We start from the raw sequence: 22,758 nt of genomic DNA on the forward strand, positions 1-22,758 counted from the left end.
CAGTCCATCCTCGTTCGGGTGGACTAAGACCCTGCAATCTGCTGGTTGCCTTTCTAAGTGTCTGCAGCAGCCAAGGTTCCACTAGGCCAAAGCTTGGGGCCTGGAACTCCACCTGGAGTCGACTGCTGAAGACCATGGTGATGATTCCATAGTTGGGTTCCTGACACCCACCTAGGAGACCAGAATTTAGTTCTCAGGTCCTGGATCTGACCTCAGCCTGGCTCCAAATATTGTAGGCAACTGAGAAGTGAACCAGTGGCTGGGGCTCTTTCTCTCCATCTGTCTCTCCCTGGGTCTCCCATTTGAGTGGCAGGGGCAGGGGCCCAAACACTTGGATCATCTTCTGCTTCTTTCCTAGGCACATTAGCAGGGAGCTGAATTGGAAGTGGAGCAGCTGGGACTTGAATCTGTGCCCATATGGGATGCTGGCATTGCAGGTGACAGCAAAACCCGCTGGTATTTGAAAAAATACCCAGAAAAGTTTTCAGAGATTCTTCCTTTAAGTCCGACTGCATGAGTATATCCTCTCAACTCACATTAGAAAAGACAGAGAGAGAAAAAGAAAGAACCCATCACGAACTGGGAGAGGAAAAATTCAGTGGGAATAAATTAAGATCAAAAGTATCCTACCACCTACGTATGAAAAAAAAATTGCAACTGCATGTAAGGAAAGAAGTTAATTCTTTTACATGGGAGAGCAGTATTGCTATAAACCAAGGCCAGAAACTCCTAATTGCATCTCATCACCCGCCCTACAATCTCTTCTCTTGTACTCCTATCCCTTCCTCTGCATCCTATTGCAGTTTCTAAACAACTGTTGCTTCTAGATCATTGTCCACCCTTTCTCCCCAATAGCCCCCATCTTTGAATCTATTGCTATCTGACTATTTATCTATCCCCCGCCTTGTAGCATTCCTGTATAGATCCCTGTACCACTCTGCCTTGTCTTAGTCCACTTGTGCTAGTACAACAAAATACCTGAGACTGGGTAATTTGTTTTCGTTTTTTTTTAAACTTTTATTTAGTAAATACAATTTTCCAAAGTACAGTTGATGGACTACAATGGCTTCCCCCCCCCAATAACTACCCTCCCACCCACAACCATCCCATCTCCCACTCCCTCTCCCATTCCATTCACATCAAGATTCATTTTCAATTATCTTTATATACAGAAGATTGACTTAGTATATATTAAGCAAAGATTTCATCAATTTGCACCCACACAGCAAGTGTAAAATATTGTTTGAGTACTAGTTATAGCATTAATTCACATTGGACAACCCATTAAGAACAGAGGTCCCACATGAGGAGTAAGTGCACAGTGACTCCTGTTGTTGACTTAACAATTTGACACTCTTGTTTATGGCGTCAGAAATCTCCCTAGGCTCTAGTCATGAGTTTCCAAGGCTATGGGAGCCTCTTGAGTTCGCTGACTTCGATCTTATTTAGACAAGGTCACAGTCAAAGTGGAAGTTCTCTCCTCCCTTCAGAGAAAGGTACCTCCTTCATTGATGGCCAGTTCTTTCTATTAGGATCTCACTCGCAGAGATCTTTCATTTAGGTCCTCTTTTTTTTTTTTGCCAGAGTGCCTGAAATACTCTGATGTACAATTTAATACTTTATCCCTTTTAGTATTTTTTTTGTTCTAGTTAATACTATTGGTTGAACTCTGTAATTAACACACATTTATTCTTAGGTGTTGAAATTTAACTGAAAAGTGATCCCTATTAAATATAAGAGTGGGAATAAGAGAGGGAGGAGATGTACAATTTGGGATATGCTCAATAGGACTTGCCCCAAATGGTGGAGTTAGAAATGTGCCAGGGGATTCAAATGCAATCCCATCAAGATTGCATGTACCAATGCCATCTCACTAGTCCAAGTGATCAATTTCAGTTCACAATTGATCACACTGATAGTTCTAAGAGTCAAAGGGTTCGCACAAACAAGACTAGTGTCTGTGAATACTAACTGAAAGAATTAAAAAGAGAGAGAACAATCCAACATGGGAAGCGGGATACACAGCAGACTCATAGAATGGCAGATGTCCTAAACAGCACTCTGGCCTCAGAATCAGCCCTTAAGGCACTCAGATCTGGCTCACCATGAGAGTATTTTAGGCATGGAAAGCCGAGACTGGATAATTTGTAAGAAACAGAAATTTATTTCTCACACTTCTAGAGGCTGGAAAGTGCAAAATCCAGGTGCCAGCAGATTCATTGTCTTATGAGGGCTATTCTCTTCTTCTGTTTCTTTTAAGATTTCTTTTTATTTGTTTGAAAGCCAGAGTTAGAGAGAGAGGGGGGGAGAGACAGAGAGAGATGGATTTCCATCCACTGGTTCACTCCCCAAGTGGTGGCAACAACCAGTGTGAGGCCAGGCCAAAGCTGGGAATCAAGAATCCCATCTGTGTCTCCCACGTGGGTGGCTTTCCCAGGTACATTAGCAGGGAGCTGGATTGGAAGCGGGGTAGCCAGGACTCAAAGCAGCACTCTGATATGGGATGCCAGTGTCGCAGGCAGCAGCTTAACCTGCTGTACCATGTCTCCCCCTACTCTCTTCTTCTAAGATGGCACCCAGTTGCTGTGTCATCCAGAAGGGACAAACTTTGTGTCCTCACATGGCAGAAAGGATGGAGGTGGTGAACTCTCTCCTCAAGACCTTTTATTAAGCACTAATTCCATCCATAAGGGTGGAGGCCTCATGTCCTAGTCAACTTGTAAGGGCCTCACCTCTTAATATTGTTGCATTGAGGATTAATATTCAACATGGATTTTGGAGGGGACACAGAACTTCTCATTCCTTAATTTTAGCACTGGCTATCTGCCATTCCCTCCAACAATATTCCTGATATAATTGTTAATAATGTTAATATCTACTCAGATCAGGGCCGGTGCTGTGGCATAGCGGGTAAAAGCCGATGCCTGCAGTGCCGGCATACCATATGGGCACCAGGTTCTAGTCCTGGTTGCTCCTCTTCTGATCCAGCTCTCTGCTATGGCCTGGGAAAGCAGTAGAAGATGGCCCAAGTCCTTGGGCCCCTGCTCCTGTGGGAGACCCAGAAGAAGCTCCTGGCTCCTGGCTTTGGATTGGCAAAGCTCTGGCTATTGCACCCAATTGGGGAGTGAACCAGCTCGCTCACTGGCGCTCTCTCTCTCTCTCTCTCTCTCTCTCTCTCTCTCTGCCTCTCCTTCTCTCTGTGTGTAACTCTGACTTTCAGATAAATAAATCTTTTTTAAAAATTAAAAATAAAAACAAATAAAAATTCTTACCTCAAATGCATCCACCATCTATCGCCCTAACACTTTTCCCCAGTGCTTCCCCTTAACCTACAGAAGTCTTCTCTCGCTAACCTGCTCAGGTAAGATTATATTACCTATCAACATATTGAATTCTTTGCATATGACCTTCACTCTGTTGCCTTTCTTTACCTGGTAAACCACAAATCTCCTTGTGTCACACTCTTTATCTCTTCCACACCCACACCACCACAGCCGGTTGTGGTTATAGAATATACACAACGGTGCTAATTGATCTCATTTTAAATTCACGACTAACAGCCATAAATGGACTGTCAGTGCCAATCCATGAACTTACAGAGCATTTCCCTAGTTCACTCACTGTCCCCAAGCGTTCCCTATGTCCTTAATCTTCCAGAATCTTCCCCCCATACTCCTTCTCACCTAATAACCTCCTAATTCTAATCAAATTATCATCTGCACCATGGCATGGAAAAGGTTAAAGAGCTCTTGTCAAGTTCATCAGCGACCTCCATGTTGTTAAACACAAGGCCACGGCTTCCTACCCTGCTTTTATTTATCAGCAAAGTGTGGCAAAAACAATTGCTCCAATCCTGAAATAATTCCTTCTCTTGGCCCCTGGAGTACCAGCTTCCCCTGATTTATATCTTGCACCACTATTGCAGTTGATTGTGTCTATAGAAAAAATACAGAGCTCTGCTAGCCAGTCTCATCCTTTTCTGTCTCCTCTCTTGGTTTCCCTTCATCTCTCTGGTATCTAAATTTTTGTGTGCCTCAGGGGTCAGTTCTACTATTATTTACCCCTTTTCCACTTACAATTTCTCCTTTAGGTGGTAGCATCAATTTTCATGTATTTTAATGCCATGTATATGCAGATAGCAATCAAATAATTGTCTCTTGCTTGTACCACTCTTCTGAGCATATATAGCCTACAGCTCATAAGATTTATTAAATTATTTTAAATAGTTTTATTAATGTATAATATGCATATCATAAAGTTCATACCTTTTAAAATATATAATTTGATGCCTTTTCTTCTACTTCAAATTATGCAATCATCATAATAAACAATTTTTTTAAAGATTTATTTTATTTCTTGGAAAGACAGAGTTACACAGAGAGGTAGAGTCAGAGAGAGAGAGGTCTTCCATCCGCTGGTTCACTCCCCAAATAACTGCAACGACCAGAGCTGAGCTGATCCGAAGCTAGGATCCAAGGGCCTCTTCTGGGTCTTCCACGTGGGTGCAGGGGCCTAAAGACTTGATCCATCTTCTACTGCTTTCCCAGGCCATAGCAGAGAGCTGGATCAGAAGTGGAGCAGCAGCGACTCAAACCGCTGCAAGCCAGAGCTTTAACCCACTGCGCCACAGCACCAGCCCACCATAAACAAATTTTAAAACATTTTTTTATCACCCACAGAGAAACCTCGTACCCATTAGTGGTCACTCAGCATCATCTTCCCACCCATCTAGAATCTTAGGCTACTATTACGCTATCTGTTACTATAAATTTGCTTATTCTAGACAGTGCATTTAAGTGGAGTTACGCAATATATGATCTTTTGTTATTGGCTGTTTTCACTTAGTTAATTACTTTTTTGAAGTTTATCCAAGTTTAGTATTCCATTTCTTTTTTATTGCTGATTAACATTCTATGGTGTGCATGGATCACATTTTAAATTCAGTGTTGAGAGAGAGAGAGAGAGAGAGAGAGAATCTTCCATCTTCAGGTTCACTCCCCAAATGGTTGCAATGGCTGGAGCTGAGCTAGGCCAAAGCCAGGAGCCAGTAGCTTCATTTACGTCTCCCATGTGTGTGGCAGGGGCCCCAAGGATTCAGGCCACCTTCCTCTGCTTTTCCAGGCACATTAGCAGGGAGCTGGATTGGAAGTGGAGGAGCCAGGACTTGAACTGTCACCCATGCATTTCAGGTGCTTGCTTTACACACCGCACTACAATGCCAAACTCACATTTTGTCTATTTATACAACAAATTAACATTTGGGTGGCTTCTACTTTTGGCTATTATGAATAGTACTGTTATGTACATCTGTATACAGATCTTTGTATGTATATATGGGCACTTCAAAAGCTCTTGGGAAATTGAGTAAAAGATGAGTTTACATTAATGCAATAAAAATTTGGAATCCATATATACAGGAATCTTTAAGACTATGGAAAATACAAATTATGAAAAAAATATACATGGCATGGATTTTTTTGTTAGTTTGCACCAAAATTAACTTACCTTTTAGTTTTGTTTTCCCAAGAACTATTTAAGGTACTCTCATATATATATTAATTGCCTTTGGGTATATATCTAGAAATGTAATTGCTGGCATTTATGATAACTATGTGCTGAACATTTTAGCATTTACCAAATTGTTTTCCAAAGCAATCGCAACGTTTGACATTCCCACAAATAATGTATGAGTTTCAATTTCTCCACATTGTAGAAAAGTCTTGTTATTGTCCATTTTCATTATGTCTTCCTAGTGGATGTGAAATAATAACTCATTGTACTTTTGATTTGTATTTTCATAATGATTAATGATTAGTTTTGTGTGCATATATATATATATATATATATATAAGACCTTATCTCATATATATATTCTTTGGGGACATATAAATTCATAACCTTTGCCATTTTAAAATGGATTATTTATTATTGTCTTGTTGATAAAGTTGTAACCGGTCTTTATATATATTTTAGACCCAAGCCATGTAACAGCTATGTGATTTGCAAATGTCTTCTGCCATTTTTTCATTTTATTAATAGTATTCTTCGTACCACAAAAGTTTTAATTTTGATAAACTCCAATTACCTATTTTATTTTGTCTTTAATTGCTGTGCTTTTGCTGTCATATCCAAGAAACCATTGCCTAATCCAGTGTCATAAAACTTTATCTTATGTTTTTCTAAGGATTTTATTGTTTTATCTCTATTGTTAGGTCTTTGATCCATTTTATTTTTTTAAAGATTTATTTATTTATTTGAAAGTCAGAGTTACACAGAGAGAGGAGAGGCAGAGAGAGAGAGAGAGAGGGCCTCCATCTGATGGTTCATTCCCTGATTGGCCGCAACGGCTGGAGCTGCGGCCGATCTGAAGCGGGGAACCAGGAGCTTCCTCCAGGTCTCCCACGTGAGTGCAGGGGCCCAAGGACTTGGGCCATCTTCTACTGCTTTCCCAGGCCATAGCAGAGAGCTGGATAGGAAGTGGAGCAGCCGGATCTCAAACCGGCACCCAAATGGGATGCCGGCGCTTCAGGTCAGGGCGTTAACCTGCTGTGCCACAGCATCGGCCCCAGTCTTTAGTCCATTTTAATTTTTGTGTATGGTATAAGACTGAAATTTCATTTTTTTCCAACATGGATATCCAATTGTACCAGAAACATTTATTGAAAATTCTTTTTTTCTGTTTCCTCAAATTTTCTTTTTACCCATGTTGTAAACAAATTCACCACAAATGTATGGGTTCTTTTCTGTACTCTCAATTCCATGCCATTGGACTCTTGGTTTATTTTGGTTTATCATACTGTGTTGTAAATATTTATTAAGTCTTTTTCTTTAAGTTTTTGCACTGTATTGTAAATTGGCATATTATAATTATATATGTTTATGAAGTACAAAGTGATTTTATGTATATTTTATATGTACAAGGCAGAATTGTTAACTTGAATAAATAAGCATATCAGTCACTTCAAATAACTATTATTTTTTGTTGTGAGAACATTATAAATTTAGATTCTAAGCAACTTTAAAATGCATAATACATTATCATTAATTAGAACCATCAAACTGTACAATAGGTCTCCAAAAAGGTATTCCTCCTGCTTAACTGATACTTTGAACTTTGACCAACATCTCTTCTTTCCTCCCACCCCTCAGCCTCTGATGACTACCATTGTATTTTCTGCTTTATGCATTCAATTGTTTTACATTCTAAATACAAGTGAATTCATGCTATTTATGCTTCCATTTCTGGCTTATTTCACTTACCATAATGACTTCCGGATTGAATCATGTTGTTACCAGTGACAATTTCGTTTTCTTTAAAAGTCGAAGAGGATTCTATAACACACACACACACACACATTTTCTTTAACCATTGGTGGACAGTTAGGTTGATTCCATAACTTAGCTATTGTCAATAATCCTGCAATGAAGATAAGAGTGCAAGTATCTCCTTGCCATACTAATTATAAAACACTTGTATACATACCCAGAAGTATGTACATCCTTTCTATATCTAATCTACTGAGAATTTTTTATCATTATTTGTACTCATTATTTGACAGTTCAGATTTTTATTTCATGATTGATAGGTTGTATGTGTAAATAAATTTATCCATTTTTTCTTGATTATCCAACTTGTTGCCATATAATTGTTCCTAGTAGTCTCTGTGATCTTTTGTATTTCTTAGTCTCATTTATCATGTCTCCTCTTTCATTTCTGACTGAATTTATTTAATTTTTCTCTCTTTTTTATCTTAGTCTAGCTAAGGATTTGTCAAACATTTTCATAAAAAAACATTAGTTTCATTTATATTTTTTACTGTTTTTCTAGTCTCTTTTTAATTTTTTTCTATTATACTTATTATTTCCTACCACCTATCAACTTTGTGATTAGCTTGTTCTTCTTTTCCTATTTCCTTGAGAAGCAATGGGTTGTTTATTTTAGATTTTTTTCTTTTTTTTTTTAAAGATTTATTTATTTATTTGAAAGGCAGAGTTACAGAGAGGCAGAGAGAGAGGGGCCTTCCATCCGCTGGTTCACTCCCCAAATGGCCTCAAGGCCAGAGATGTGCTGATCCGAAGCCAGGAGCTTCTTCCGGGTCTCCCATGCCGGGGCAGGGGCCCAAGGGCTTGGGCTATCTTCCACTGCTTTCCCAGGCCATAGCAGAGAACTGGATCAGAAGTGGAACAGCCAGGACTCGAACCAGTGCCCATATGGGATGCCAGCACTACAGGCAGCTAGGCCACAGCACTGGCCCCTCTTCTTTTTTTCATATATGATTTTATTGGTATAAAATTCCTTCTTTGAACTGCCTTAGCTGAATCCTATATGTTTTAGTATGTTTTGCTTCCATTTTCATTTGACTTAAGGTTTTGATTTCCTTATAGTTTTCTTCTTTGGCCCATTGATTGTTGAGACACATGCTGTTTAATTTCCACATATTTGTGAATTTTCCAGGATTTCTGCTGTGTCCTAATGTGAGGAGCGAAGACTCCAGACAGCCCTGGACAGCAACGTCTGAGGTCCTACAGTCTCCTCCCTTAAGACGGTTTGGCTCTCAAAGCACTGCCGCTCTGGGCCTCTGATGATCATGGCAGTGCTCAACATCTCTGAAATGTCTTTGTAGTCATTCTCCTACTGTACTGATGAATAGCAGTTGGCTTCTTTCTACCCATATCGATCTCCTTATCAACACCCTTGGTTTTTTTCTCCTAAATGTGTTTTTTATTACATGGCCAGGCTGAGAAATTTCCAAATCTTTAGGTTCTGTTTTCCTTTTAGCTCTAAATTCCATCTTTAATTCCCCTCCCTCTCCATCTCCTTTTTCTAGAAATCACACAAATGTTATCTCTTTGTTGCTTTTCCATAGGTAATTAGATTCGGTTCATTGTTTTTCTCATCTATTTTATTACTATTGTTCAAAAGTGTAAATTCTACTTATGTTTTCAAGTTCACCCCATTTTTTTTTAAAAAAATAGCTCTTTATTCATATATAGCTATCTATTCATACATCAGGAGATACTTGGGACTGTATACTAGCTGATGTGACCTTGATCAGTGGGTTGTAAATAGGACTCTCTTATGCCTCATGGGTGAGCACAAGTGTCCCTGGGTCTTATAAAATAGAGAATCAGAGACACGGAATGCAGTAGGGTCCTTACCCAGGCCCCCTGGTGTGAACTCAGGTGACTGGAATATAGCTCTCTAACAGTCCCAGTCCCAAAGCTGCAGGATCCAGTGGACTTCTAACCTTGGTCTCACAAGCCGAGTGCTGCTTATGCTGGGGATTCTGCACTAGCAGCCACCAGCCCGAAGCACAGGAATACAGCTACAGTCCTCCAGGTCCCACCGGCGAGTATGGGTTACTCCAGGAATCATAGCACCAACAGCCACACTCCCAGAGCTGTAGGATGCAGAAGGAAATGCCCCCAGTTCCCATAGGAATGCAAGAGTGTCACTAGGGTTTGTGTCCTAGTCACCTAGCACTCTTTGCTAAGAGATACAGATGGGGATTTCCTCAAGTCTGTTCCTCTGGGCTATGCGTTGGCTGCTGCTGGCATTGACCCCCAAGAAGCAGAGAGGAACTAGATCACTCAGAGTGGGCAAGTATGGCGCCAAGGGCTGTGTCCTGCTATTCCACAGCTGCAGGGTGCAGAGCACACTTTTCTCTGCCCTGTGAAGCTCCCTGGCTCTGACTCTGCAGGCTTCCAGTGGCAAAGGGGCTGCCTGCTGCCCTTTGATAAATAATGATGCTGATCAGCGGCTGTACCGCAACAGCTAGGATCTGGGACTTTGGGTAGGAGGCAACCGGGGTTCATTTTTTGAAGCAAAGCAGCTGCTCGGACCCTTGTCAACTTTCTAGTGTGGATTTTTTTTTTTTTTACAGGCAGAGTTAGACAGTGAGAGAGAGAGACAGAGAAAAAGGTCTTCCTTCCATTGGTTCACTCCCCAAATGGATGTTATGACCGGCGCTATGCCGATCCGAAGCCAGGAGCCAGGTGCTTCCTCCCAGTCTCCCATGCGGGTGCAGGCACCCAAGCACTTGGGCCATCCTCCACTGCCCTCCCGGGTCACAGCAGAGAGCTGGACTGGAAGAGGAGCAACCAGGACTAGAACCGGCGCCCATATAGGATGCTGGCACCGCAGGCAGAGGATTAACCAAGTGAGCCGCGGCGCCAGCTCCGACACCCCTTCACTTAGTGCATCTTTTACCTACTCCTACCACTTCTATTCTCTAATGAACTATTTACCAGAAAGTACAACTCACATTTCAGTAAGAAGTTCATCCTAAATATTTTCTTTGTGAGCCTAGTCTCTGAAAATTAAGTTAAAGAAATCCTAATCATTATTTCTGATTCTTGGCACATATTCTCTAGTGTGGATTTAAAACCAGTGAGGATGATAGAATTCTCTTAGAGTCAGGGCTGCCGGTCTGTGGGGACAGTGGAGGTCGTGGAGCTTTCTGCTCAGGTTTCCTTGGTAAGACGGAGTGCCCAGGCTGGGGAGCCAGGGTAGGAGCTGTGGAGCTGTGCTGCGGTTTATTCTTCGCCCTTCGCCCTGCAATGGCCTTCTGAGTCCCTGTGCTGTTTAGAGTTCCCTTACAACGACTGAGTTTTCCCTCGGTCGGTCTTTAGGAAATGCAGTCCTCCCAGCCGGTGTGGTTCTTCTTTGTGGCAGAGACGAGAGTAGGGCTTCTCTATCCAGCCATGTTGGGTCCAGTCCTTGAGAATCATCCCTCTTCTGTGCTGCGGCCGGGATTGCTGCACCGTTTTTCATACTGCACACTTTCGTTGTTTCCTAGAGATTCTGTTGTATGTGCTAGGAGACTATTCTACACAGTTTGTGGGAACAGGCAGTCACTCTGTTTAGGGTTAGCACCCAAGTCCTGTGATTACGGTGACAGTTCAATTTCCAGAGGCTTTGCAGTGCTATTTTGGCCCATTTCATTTATCTGCTGCAGTCCCTACTTGTACCTGCTGGTAGAGCAGAAAATGATTTGCAGGCCTGGTGTCTCTGGCTGAGGGAGGGCAGGCTTAGGCCCTGAGGATAAGGGGCTTCCCTAGTGCGAAGATTGTTGCAATGTTCTCTTCCCTGACTGTGGAAAATGGAGACAAATTCTTAGACTGGGTACCTGTTGTGGATCCTCCTCTCCTAGTATCTCTGCGTGGGGAAGAGGAGTCCCAGGACCACAGGGGCACAGAGATTTTCAGGCTGAATGGTTGTTATGGTCGAGCCCTTCTTCCTGCTACCGCCTAGATACCCCCATATGTCTGGGAAAGGAAGGAGAGTGTGGTGCCTGTGACCTGTGGAGACGGAGGCTTCCTAGGCTGAGATAATGATGATGGTAGGGCCCTCTGGCTGGTTTCCCTAGGCTGCCCCGCTATCTTCCAACGCAGGATTGAAGTTTCTGACCTGGCAGAGAAGACACATTTGACAGCACAAGTGCAGACTCACTTATCATTCTGCCTCCCGCCCCAAGGCCTCTTCCCAAACCACAGGGTATGTGCACAGCCTGAATTTATGGAGGACTTAACACTCCCTGTAATGCTCAACCAGCGGGGAACAGAAACTAATAATGAAATGCCTTTACCCTTGGATACTTCCAGTGCACACTGCTTGGAGGCATTATGTACATTTCTTGGAAAGTCCTGGTAGAATTCAGTCCCCATTGCCTGGAGCAGTAACCTATATAAAGTATCATTTTATTGCACTGTCTTCCTCTCTCTCTCACTCCACCAACTCTTGTTTTCTCAGATTATCTCCCAAATAAACTATCTGAACCCATTTCCTTGTATCTGGCTTTGCACCAATAGAACCCAATCTAAGACAAACCAAATAACAAATGAGCTAAGGATATGAACAAGCTGATCATCAAAAGAAATGCAAATAACTTACAGGGGACCAGTGTCATGGCACACTAGGTTAATCCTCCGCCTGCGGCGCCGGCATCCTATATGGACACCGGGTTCTAGTTCTGGTTGCTCCTCTTCCAGTTCAGCTCTCTGCTGTGGCCCGGGAAGGCAGTGGAGAATGGCCCAAGTGCTTGGGCCCCTACACCCGCATGGGAGACCGAGGTGAAGCACGTGGCTCCTGGCTTCGGATCAGCGTAGCTCCGGCCATTGGCGGCCATTTGGGGAGTGAACCAATGAAGGGAAGACCTTTCTCTGTCTCTCTCTCTCTCTCACTGTCTGTAACTCTACCCGTCAAATAAATAAATAAAAATCTTTAAAAAAAAAAACAAGTAACTTAACAAATGTATGAAAATATCTTAGGGCTGGTGCTGTGCCATAGGGGGTAAAGTCACTGCCTGCAGTACCAGCATCCCATATGGTCACCGATTCTAGTCCCTGCTGCTCCTCTTCCAATCTGGCTCTCTGCTATATCCTGGGAAAGCAGTAGAAGGTGGTCCAAGTCCTTGGGCCCCTGCATCCACGTGGGAGACCCCGAAGAATTTCTTGTCTCCTGGCTTCAGATCAGCACAGCTCCAGCTATTGCAGTCATATGGGGAGTGAACCAGTGAATGGAAAACCTCTCTCTCTCTCTCTCTCTCTCTCTGCCTCTCTGTAACTCTGCCTTTCAAATAAATAAATCTTTTTTTAAGAGCAAAATATCTTCAGTCCTCTCATAATGAAAGAAATAGCAATAAGAAAAATGCTATAATTCTTGGCAAACTATATCAAATCAAATCAAAAGACATCAGATTGGCAAAGGTTGAAGAGCTTGCTATAACACTAATAATGCACTGGCAGGTGCGATTGTAATTTTATTGGAAGGTATTTTGATAACAGCTTCTAGCACACACACTCCTTTTGATCCAACAATTTTACTGCAAGAAATGTATGCTATTGGTACACTTGTCCATGTGGATAAGTATATGCACAAGGATATTTATTATTAAAAAAAACCATGAAACTGGATAGTAGATAATTGGCTTAAAATATGATGAATTAATATAGAAAATATAATACCATTAACAAAATTAGGCCACATCTATAGGTTTTGATATGAAAAAATTCTTCTGATACATTAAAAGAGTAATGCAAGGTACAAAAATCACGTATTACTTATAGTATCTATAATAATATAATCTACTATATTATATAATAAGTTTACATTAACGGATAATGCCTCTGAAGAGAGAAAAATGGTGTCTAAATATGTAAAACATCTATTTTTCATTTTCTATCCCTTTGAGCTCTTAGAATAGGAATGTACATACATTATTTCTTCAATTAAAAAAATCCAACAAATAACGGATGCTGTGTTTCTCATCCGGAACTGAAATTTATCTTTAATTTTTTTGAGATTTATTTTTATTGAGATGTAACACACAAATTGTCAGGATAAAGTGTAAAAATCAGTTATATACATATAGACACACATATATGTATATCTGTAATCATTAACTGGAAACTGTTATGCTCAGTGAAATAAACCAGTCCTCAAAAGACAAATGTCATATGTTTTCTCTGATATATGGCAGTTAATATAGACTACAGAAGAATGTATAGGAATGAAACAGACATCTTGTGATATGATTGCTGTTTTTCGCCCTTGTTTATACTCTTATTGAACTGTGGTCTTTCTACTTTTTACTTGTTGAACATTATGGTTAGTGGTGAATTAAGCCTGTGATTGTAGAGTGGATTAAAATTATGGCTTTGCAAAAATTTTTTAAAAAGAAAAGAAGGAAGGATGAGGATTGAAGAAAGGAGACAGGGAAGGAAGGATGTTTGGTTATCTTCTTAAAACTGTACCTATGAAATACATAGGTACAGTTCATATTAATAATTAACAATATAATTAATAATAATAATAATCATATTAATGATTTTTTAAAAATAAAAAATTCTCAAATAAAATAAAGATATATAACATTTCCAAAGCTTCTGGTATTTTCTCTTTTGCTTCTTCCCAGTTAATATCTCCCCCCACTTGGAGTTAATCAGTACTTTGACTTTTATACCATTCGTTAATCTTCTAGCTAATTTTATTCATTGGTCTCAGAGAGAAAAATGGTTCACTGTATAGAGCTTTTGCATAGAAAAAGAAATATATCAGAATGTTTAAAGCAATTATTTACATAGAGGTAGGACAATGAAAATATTTTTGATAATTTTATGAATTATTGTAATGTACACATATTACTTTAACAATAAAATACCAATAAAGGTGTATTTTCTAAAACAGAATTTTTTGTGAACTCTGCACGGCATGTCTGGATGTCATCAACATCCTCCTTAGCCCAGGGCTTCATTAACCTATTATCAGCTGTTTCTTCGACTCCTCCACGTTGGTATAATTACTGCTGTTGCAGTAGAATAGGGCAGGATGAAAGAGAAAAGGAGTTCTCTAACCTCGATATTTGAGCTTATGTAGGCCTTCCATGCATGGGAACATGATTTTTCTCTGTTATGAATTAAACAGGACTTGGATCCTTAACCTCATGCAGGCATTTAAACCTCAAAGTCTTAGGTTAACAGTTAACGGATTAGTGCTAACAGTTGATGGAGATCTGATCTAATTACCACTGCTAGGAGTCGGTGCTGGTGGGAGGTCTTTAGGTTATTAGGGGCTTGTTCTTGGAAGGTAGTTCTCATGAGAGGGCTGGTTATTTAAGCAGAGTTCACCCTAGCTTCTCCCTCTGCTTTCTGGCTCACCATGTGACCATCCCTCCCTGCTGCACTCTGCCATTGCCAGTCTCCTTTTAGTGTCAGATTCGTGGAGCCGCCGCATTTTGAACTGCAAACCTCCAAACTGTAAGTCAGAATAAACCTTCTCCTTCGCAAGAAGCTGCTCTCAGGTGTTTTTTAGTTGAAGTAATGAAAAGTTGACTAATACACCTGTGCTTTGATGAAAGCATAACTGTTTGATGTTTGGATTATGATTTTGCCACATTCAGTTATTTTAAGTAAATGTTGTCCCCAAATCGGAAGATAGAAATAGCACGTTTGTTCCTCTCAGGCTTAGGACTGATCAGATCCCTGAAAACTGCTCTTAAACTTGGTTTTCCTATGAACCATATTAGCCACTAAGTGGAGCTATAGGTTCAGGTATGAGAAATGTGTAGCACAAGTTCCGTTGTTTAATGAAAATAAATTCAATGAGGCAGGCTTGTTTTACTCCCAACATTGTATTCTCTATTCAAATGAGTACTCAGAGTCTGGGATATCAATGGGCTGAGTGCGATTATTTAGAAGATCTAGAAGTGGGATATGTGGGTGAAATACGGTTGCATTATCCCACTTCATTCAACAACTGCAGGACTACAAATTTTACAAAAATTGCAGTACTGTGGAATGTTGTGTTTTTGTTTAAAATTCCATCTTCCATCATTTCATTTCCTATTCCCTAATGCTTCTGTAAATTTTGTGTACTTACAAAATTTTATATACTGGGGGACTGAAAAGGAAAAATGGCTGAAGTTTACATCATACTTAATACATTTTTTGGTAAATAGTTCACATTTATAATTGACAATTCTACTATTTAAATTTTCAATATCTTATTGCCTATAGTATTGATTGTAATAGTGGTCAACTCTGCTCCCATCCCCCTATCCCGGGCTCATTTGGCAATGTCTGGAGACAATTTTTGTTGTCACAACTGGATTTATGGTGGTTCTAAAACGCGTCTAGTTGGTAGGGTCCTGGAATGTTTAGGAGTGGAGTACTTGAATCTTGATACCACAAGATAAAGAGGTGAAGTATAAAAAAGTGGAAGGCGGGAGAGAGAGAGAGAGAAGAAAGGAAAAAGAAAAGACAAAAAGAAAGAGAAAGGAGAAAAGAAAAAAAATGAATAAATTATTTAGGACCACTTGAGTTAAAACTAGGCCGGCCAAACTTTAGGGCCCTTACAAAAATTTTTGGAAGAATCATACACAATGCTGTGAGAATTTTGAATCTCCTCTTCGAGCATCTTCTAAATGGATATATCGGTGAGATTTATGTCAATAATCATGTATATATCGAAATAATAAAATAATAGATTATTCTATTTATTGAACTTATTGTATGTCAAATATTGTACTTAAAGAGTTTACACATGTTACTGAAAATAAAATTACAGTAACCAAACTATTTGGTGTTACTGTTTCTGCTTGACAGATGGGAAACTGAAACTTGGTGTGATGAAATAACTTAGGATAACTTACTCAAGGTCTCAGAGCTGTAACAGGAAGACTTCGAGTTTAAATATGAGGTCTGCTGACTCAAATCCAATTTTTCCTATTTTTAAAGGCAACCTTGTTTTTCAGAAAGGTTTTATGTTCATAGCTAAATTGAGATGAATAGTCTAAGCTTTTAACCGCTATAATTTTTATATTGTCTTTTCTATACATGCTATGAACGCACACACACACAGTGTGTGTGTGTGTGTGAGAGAGAGAGAGACAGAGAGAGAGAGAGACAGAGAGAGAGAGAGAGAAACAGATGCTATATAATGCACACATGTGTGTAAACCTAGGAAGTAGCTTGAATAAGAAGGGTTGTGACAGAGACTGCTCCATTCTTCTTAAGTCTGATGATGTCTGTCTTAATCTGGACTGCTATAACAAAATAGTACAGACTGGATAATTAATAAATAGGACAAGTTTATTTCTCACGGTTCTGGAGGCTGGAATGTCCAAAATCAAGGCACCAGTAATTCATTGTCTGGTGAGTGTTGCTCTCTGCTTCCAAGATGGCACCTTGTTGCTGTGTCCTGCAGAGGGGACAAACACTGTATCCTCACATGGCAGAAGAGATGGAAGGACAAAAGGGCCTGGCTAATTCTCTCTAGCACTTTTTTTTATTTGACAGAGTTATAGACAGCGAGAGAGACAGAGAGAAAGGTCTTCCTTCTGTTGGTTCACTCCCCAAATGGCCGCCACAGCTGGTGCTGCGCCTATTCGAAGCCAGGAGCCAGGTGCCTCCTCCTGGTCTCCCATACGGGTGCAGGCACCCAAGCACTTGGGCCATCCTCCACTGCCCTCCTGGGGCACAGCAGAGAGCTGGACTGGAACCTGGTTCCCAAATGGGATGCTGGTGCCGCAGGCGGAGGATTAACCAAGTGAGCCACGGTGCCGGCCCCATCTCTCTAGCACTTTTACAAGATACTAATCCAAGCCATTAGAGCAGAACCCTTATGGCCTTATTAACTCCTAAGTCCTCACCTCTTAACACTTTTGCATTAGGGAGTACATTTCAAGATGAATTTTTGGAGGGGACACAAATATTCATACCATAGCATGTGCCCTTAGATTCTACCAGCCAACTAACAGTATTTTAGCTAGAAACATTGTTGTCTGGAATATGTAATAGATTTTTGAATATCCCTATTTGTGGTCTATGATCAAGTTCTGGTCAACGAGTTTAAAACTAAAGGGTCATATGACACTTTCTAGGACCATTCCTTAAAAAATGTTGGAGTTAGTATTGAGTTTTTTCCTTCACTCTTTCCTCTGGTCTGCTGCTGGGAGAGCAATTGATGCTTCAGATCTGAGGATGGGGGTCATATTTAATCAGCATGGTGGAGAAGGACCAGGAGAGCCTAAATTCTCAAAGATTTCATTGAACAGAGATACATTTCATCCTGAAATTGCAAAGCCCCAGATTTTTATGTGATTGGCAAATGCATTTCTAAATTATTTAACAAATTCAATTGTGAATTTTTAGTCACTCACAGAAGATCCCAATCCTAACTATCAAAAGAACAAAATATTTTCACATGGAAAACTAGTGTCTAAGAATTCTGTTAGGCCTCAAATCCTATTGATTATACCAGAACACTGCTTTCCCAGAAAGTGTCACCCAATATACAAGTCTGTGGTGACCTTTTCCCAACAATATCTCCTTAGATATAGCTAAACTGATGCTCAGGGATTCACCTTTCTTTGGTGCTGCCAGAATACAATCTTCCTAAAATAAAAGCATCCTGACTCTATGAAATAAAATTTGCTTTTGCTTTGTCACGCAAGCATCTCTCTGGACGTATCTGACAGATAGGTGAAGGAAACTTAACCTATGTTAAATAGAACTCATCAGGACTTTTATAGACAGAAGGCCTTTATTAGATGCAATTAATCTGTTAGAAAAGAAGCTGTCTGTACACAAAAGATGTACATGCTATGCATAGATGTGCATCTGCCAAGTTGTATGAGGAAGACATGACAAAAGTGATTGTAGGACCCTGCAAATGAATCTAACGTGGCAGCATATATTATCTAGCAATGTTAATAAAACCAGGCAACAGAGGAAGATTAGAAAATGCTATGTATTGGCCAGCGCCGTGGCTCAACAGGCTAATCTTCCGCCTTGCGGCGCCGGCACACCAGGTTCTAGCCCTGGTTGGGGCACCGGATTCTATCCCGGTTGCCCCTCTTCCAGGCCAGCTCTCTGCTATGGCCCGGGAAGGCAGTGGAGGATGGCCCAAGCCCTTGGGTTTTTATATAAGTGAGATGGATATCATAGAGGGTCTTATGCTGGAAGAAAAAAATGTAGCCATTAAAAAGCTACTCTGGTTTTTTGAGAATAGATTTTAGGAGAGAAGAGTTAACCCAGTTAAAGCTATAACAATGAACTAGTTGAGAGATGATGGAGGCTTGGGCCATTGAAAGGTGTGAGAGATTGAGGTATATAGGAAAGCAATTGCAGATATGTAGAAAAGTAATCAATATTCGTATATTAACTTTGAAATTTGTGACTTTGCTAAACTTACTTTTGCTCCAGGAATTTTTGTCAATTCTGTGGAATTTTCTAGATAAACAACAATATCATTTTTGAACAAGGAGTATTTGATTTTCTTCTTCCCAATCTGTATATCTCTACTGTCTTTCCTTTCCTTAATATCACTCACTAGGGCTGCAGTGTGATATAGGAGTGGTAGCACAAAACACACTTGCCTTGTTCCTGTTATTAGGGGAAAATGGTCCAATTTCTTACCATTAATATGTGATGCTAGCTGTAAGTTTTAGTAGATCTTCTCTATGAAGTTTAAGGAAGATATTCTGTTCCTATTTTGTTGAGCTTTCTTAACTTTTATTAAGTAAATATAAATTTCCAAAGTACAACTTTTGGATTATAGTGGCTTTTTCCCCCCATAACCACCCTCCCACCCGCAACCATCCCATCTCCCACTCCCTCTCCCATCCCATTCTTCATCGAGATTCATTTTCAATTATCTTTATATACAGAAGATCAATTTAGTATGTACTAAGTAAAGATTTCAACAGTTTGCACCCACACAGAAACATGAAGTATAAAGTACTGTTTGAGTACTAGTTATTCCGTTAATGCACATAATACAACACATTAAGGACAGAGATCCTGCGTGAGGAGTAAGTGCACAGTGACTCCTGTTGTTGATTTAACAATTGACACTCTTATTCATGACATCAGTAATCACCCGAGGCCCTTGCCATGAGCTGCCAAGGCCATGGAAGACTCTTGAGCTTGCCGACTCTGATCTTATTTAGACAAGGCCATAGTCAAAGTGGAAGTTCTCTCCTCCTTTCAGAGAAAGGTACCTCCTTCTTTGATGGCCTGTTCTTTCCGCTGGGATCTCACTCACAGAGATCTTTCATTTAGGTCACTGTTTTTTTTTGTTTGTTTGTTTTGTTTTGTTTTTTTGTTTTTGTTTTTGTTTTTTTTTTTTTGCCACAGTGTCTTGGCTTTCCATGCCTGAAATACTCTCATGGGCTTTTTAGCTAGATCCGAGTGTCTTAAGGGTTGATTCTGAGGCCAGAATGCTGTTTAGGACATCTGCCATTTTATGAGTCTGCTGTGTATCCCGCTTCCCATGTTGGATCGTTCTCTCCTTTTTAATTCTATCAGTTAGTATTAGCAGACACTAGTCTTATTTATGTGATCCCTTTGACTCTTAGACCTATCATTATGATCAATTGTGAACTGAAACTGATCACTTTAACAAATAAGATGGCATTGGTACATGCCACCTTGATGGGATTGAATTGGAATCCCCTGGCACATTTCTAACTCTACCATTAGAGTTAAGTCTTATTGAGCATGTGCCAAACTGTACATCTCCTCCCTCTCTTATTCCCACTCTTATATTTAACAGGGATCACTTTTCAGTTAAATTTCAACACCTAAGAATAATTGTGTGTCAATTAAGCAGTTCAACCAATAGTATTAAGTAGAACAAAAAACACTAAAAGGAATAAAATAGTAAGTTGTTCCTCAACAGTCAGGACAATGGCTGATCAAGTCATTGTTTCTCATAGTGTCCATTTCACTTCAACAAGTTTCCTTTTAGGTTCTCAGTTAGTTGTCACCGATCAGGGAGAACATATGATATTTGTCACATTGGGATTGGCTTATTTCATTCAGCATGATGTTCTCCAGATTTCTCCATTTTGTTGCAAATGACCAGATTTCATTTTTTTTACTGCTGTATAGTATTCTATAGAGTACATATCCCATTTTTTCTTAATCTTGAATAGATGCTGGATTTTATCAAAATCTTATTCTGCCTAAATTGATATGATCATATAATTTGCTTTTCAATCTATTTGATATAGTGGAGTACAATTACTAATGTTTAATTGTTGAATTAGGCTTGCATACTTGCATTAAATCCAACTTGGCAGTTGTGTGTAATTTTCTTTATATACCTTTGGATTGATTTTGATATTTTGATAGGGTTCCTCACATCTGTGTTTTTGGTAGATAGTGCTCTGTACTTTTCTTTTCTTGTAATATCTTCATCGTACTTTATATTAGGGCAACATTGGCCGAATATAATGAGTTAGGAAGAATCCCCTCTGCTCTTATTTTCTGAAGGAAATTGTGAAGAATTGGTATTATATCTCCTTAAATGTTGGGTAGAACCCTAGAGATGATTTTTTTCAAGACTATACATTTTTTAATTTAATTTCTTCAATAGAACATCTTATTTACATGATTTATTTTTCCTTGTATGAGCTACTTTAGTTTGAGATTTTCAAAGAATTGGTCAATTTCATCTAAGTTATCAAATTTGTAGGCATATAGTTATTTATAGTTTTCCTTTTAATATTTATTTATTCGAAAAACAGGAACCTAGAACTCCATCTGGGTCTCCCATTTGGGTGGCAGTGACCCAGCGACTTGGAACATCTTCCTCCGCTTTCCCAGGTACATTAGCAGAGAGCTGGATTGGAAGTGGAGCAGCTGGGATTTGAACTGGTGTTCATGTGGGTTGCTAGCATTGCAGGCCACAGCCTAACCTGCTGCACCATAACACCAGCTCCATAGTATTCCTTTAGTATCCATAAATATCCATGGGATCAGTAGTGATATCCTCTACTGCATTTCAGGTATTGGTAAACTGTGCCTTTTCTCCTTTTTGTTCACACAATAAGCCTAGTATGAAGCTTATCAATTTCATCTTTTCAAAGAACCAGCTTATGCTTTCTTTTTCTTTATTGTTTTTCTCTTTCTCACTCTTTTTATTTTTTTTTAACTTTTATTTAGCAAATATAAATTTCCAAAGTACAGCTGATGGATTACAATGGCTTTCCCCCCCATAACTTCCCTCCTGCCTGCAACCCTCCCAAATCCCGCTCCCTCTCCCATTCTATTCACATCAAGATTCAGTTTCAATTATCTTTATATACAGAAGATCAATTTAGTATATATTAAGTAAAGATTTCAACAGTTTGCACCCACACAGAACATAAAGTGTAAAATACTGTTTCAGTACTCGTTATAGCATTAATTCACATTGAACAACACATTAAGGACAGAGATCCTACATGAGGAGTAAGTGCACAGTGATTCCTGTTGTTGACTTAACAAATTGACACTCTTGTTTATGGCATCAGTAATCTCCCTAGGCTCTTGTCATGAGTTACCAAGGCTATGGAAGCCTTTTGAGTTCGCTGACTTTGATCTTATTTAGACAAGACCATAGTCAAAGTGGAAGTTCTCTCCTCCTTTCAGAGAAAGGTACCTCCTTCTTTGGCCTGTTCTTTCCGCTGGGATCTCACTCACAGAGATCTTCCATTTAGGTCATTTTTTTGTTTTGTTTTGACAGAGTGTCATGGCTTTCCATGCCTAAAATACTCTCATGGGCTTTTCAGCCAGATGTGAATGCCTTAAGGGCTGATTCCGAGGCCAGAGTGCTGTTTAGGACATCTGCCATTCTATGAGTCTGCTGTGTATCCCGCTTCCCAAGTTGGATCGTTCTCTCCCATCATCTCTCTATCAGAACTTATGGGATACAGCAAAAGCAATGTTAAGAGGAAAGTTTATAGCAATAGGTGCCTACATCAAGAAATTGGAAAGGCACCAAATAAATGAGCTTTCAATGCATCTCAAGAATCTAGAAAAACTACAGCAAAGCAGACCCAAATCTAGTAGAAGAGAAATAATTAAAATCAGAGAAGAAATCAACAGGATTGAATCCAAAAAATTACAAAAAATCAGCCAAAGGAGGAGCTGGCTTTTTGAAAAAATTAAACAAAATTGATACCCCATTGGCCAAACTAACTAAAAAAAGAAAAGACCCAAATCAATAAAATCAGAGATGAAAAAGGAAACGTAACAACAGACACCACAGAAATAAAAAGAATCATCAGAAATCTTTTTATTTATTCTAAAACTTTATTTCCTTCTGATTCTTTTATGCTTAAGTTGCTCTTCTTTTTCAGGTTTTGAAGTTGGAAGCTTAGATTAATGACGTTAGATCATTCTTCTTTAATAATATCCACATTTAATGTGCAATATTATATTTTCCTTTTAATTTAGATCAAAATAGTTTTAAACTTCTCTTGAGGTTTC

This window comes from Lepus europaeus, chromosome X (genome assembly GCF_033115175.1).
Source record: "Lepus europaeus isolate LE1 chromosome X, mLepTim1.pri, whole genome shotgun sequence".
NCBI classification, from domain to species: domain Eukaryota; kingdom Metazoa; phylum Chordata; class Mammalia; order Lagomorpha; family Leporidae; genus Lepus; species Lepus europaeus.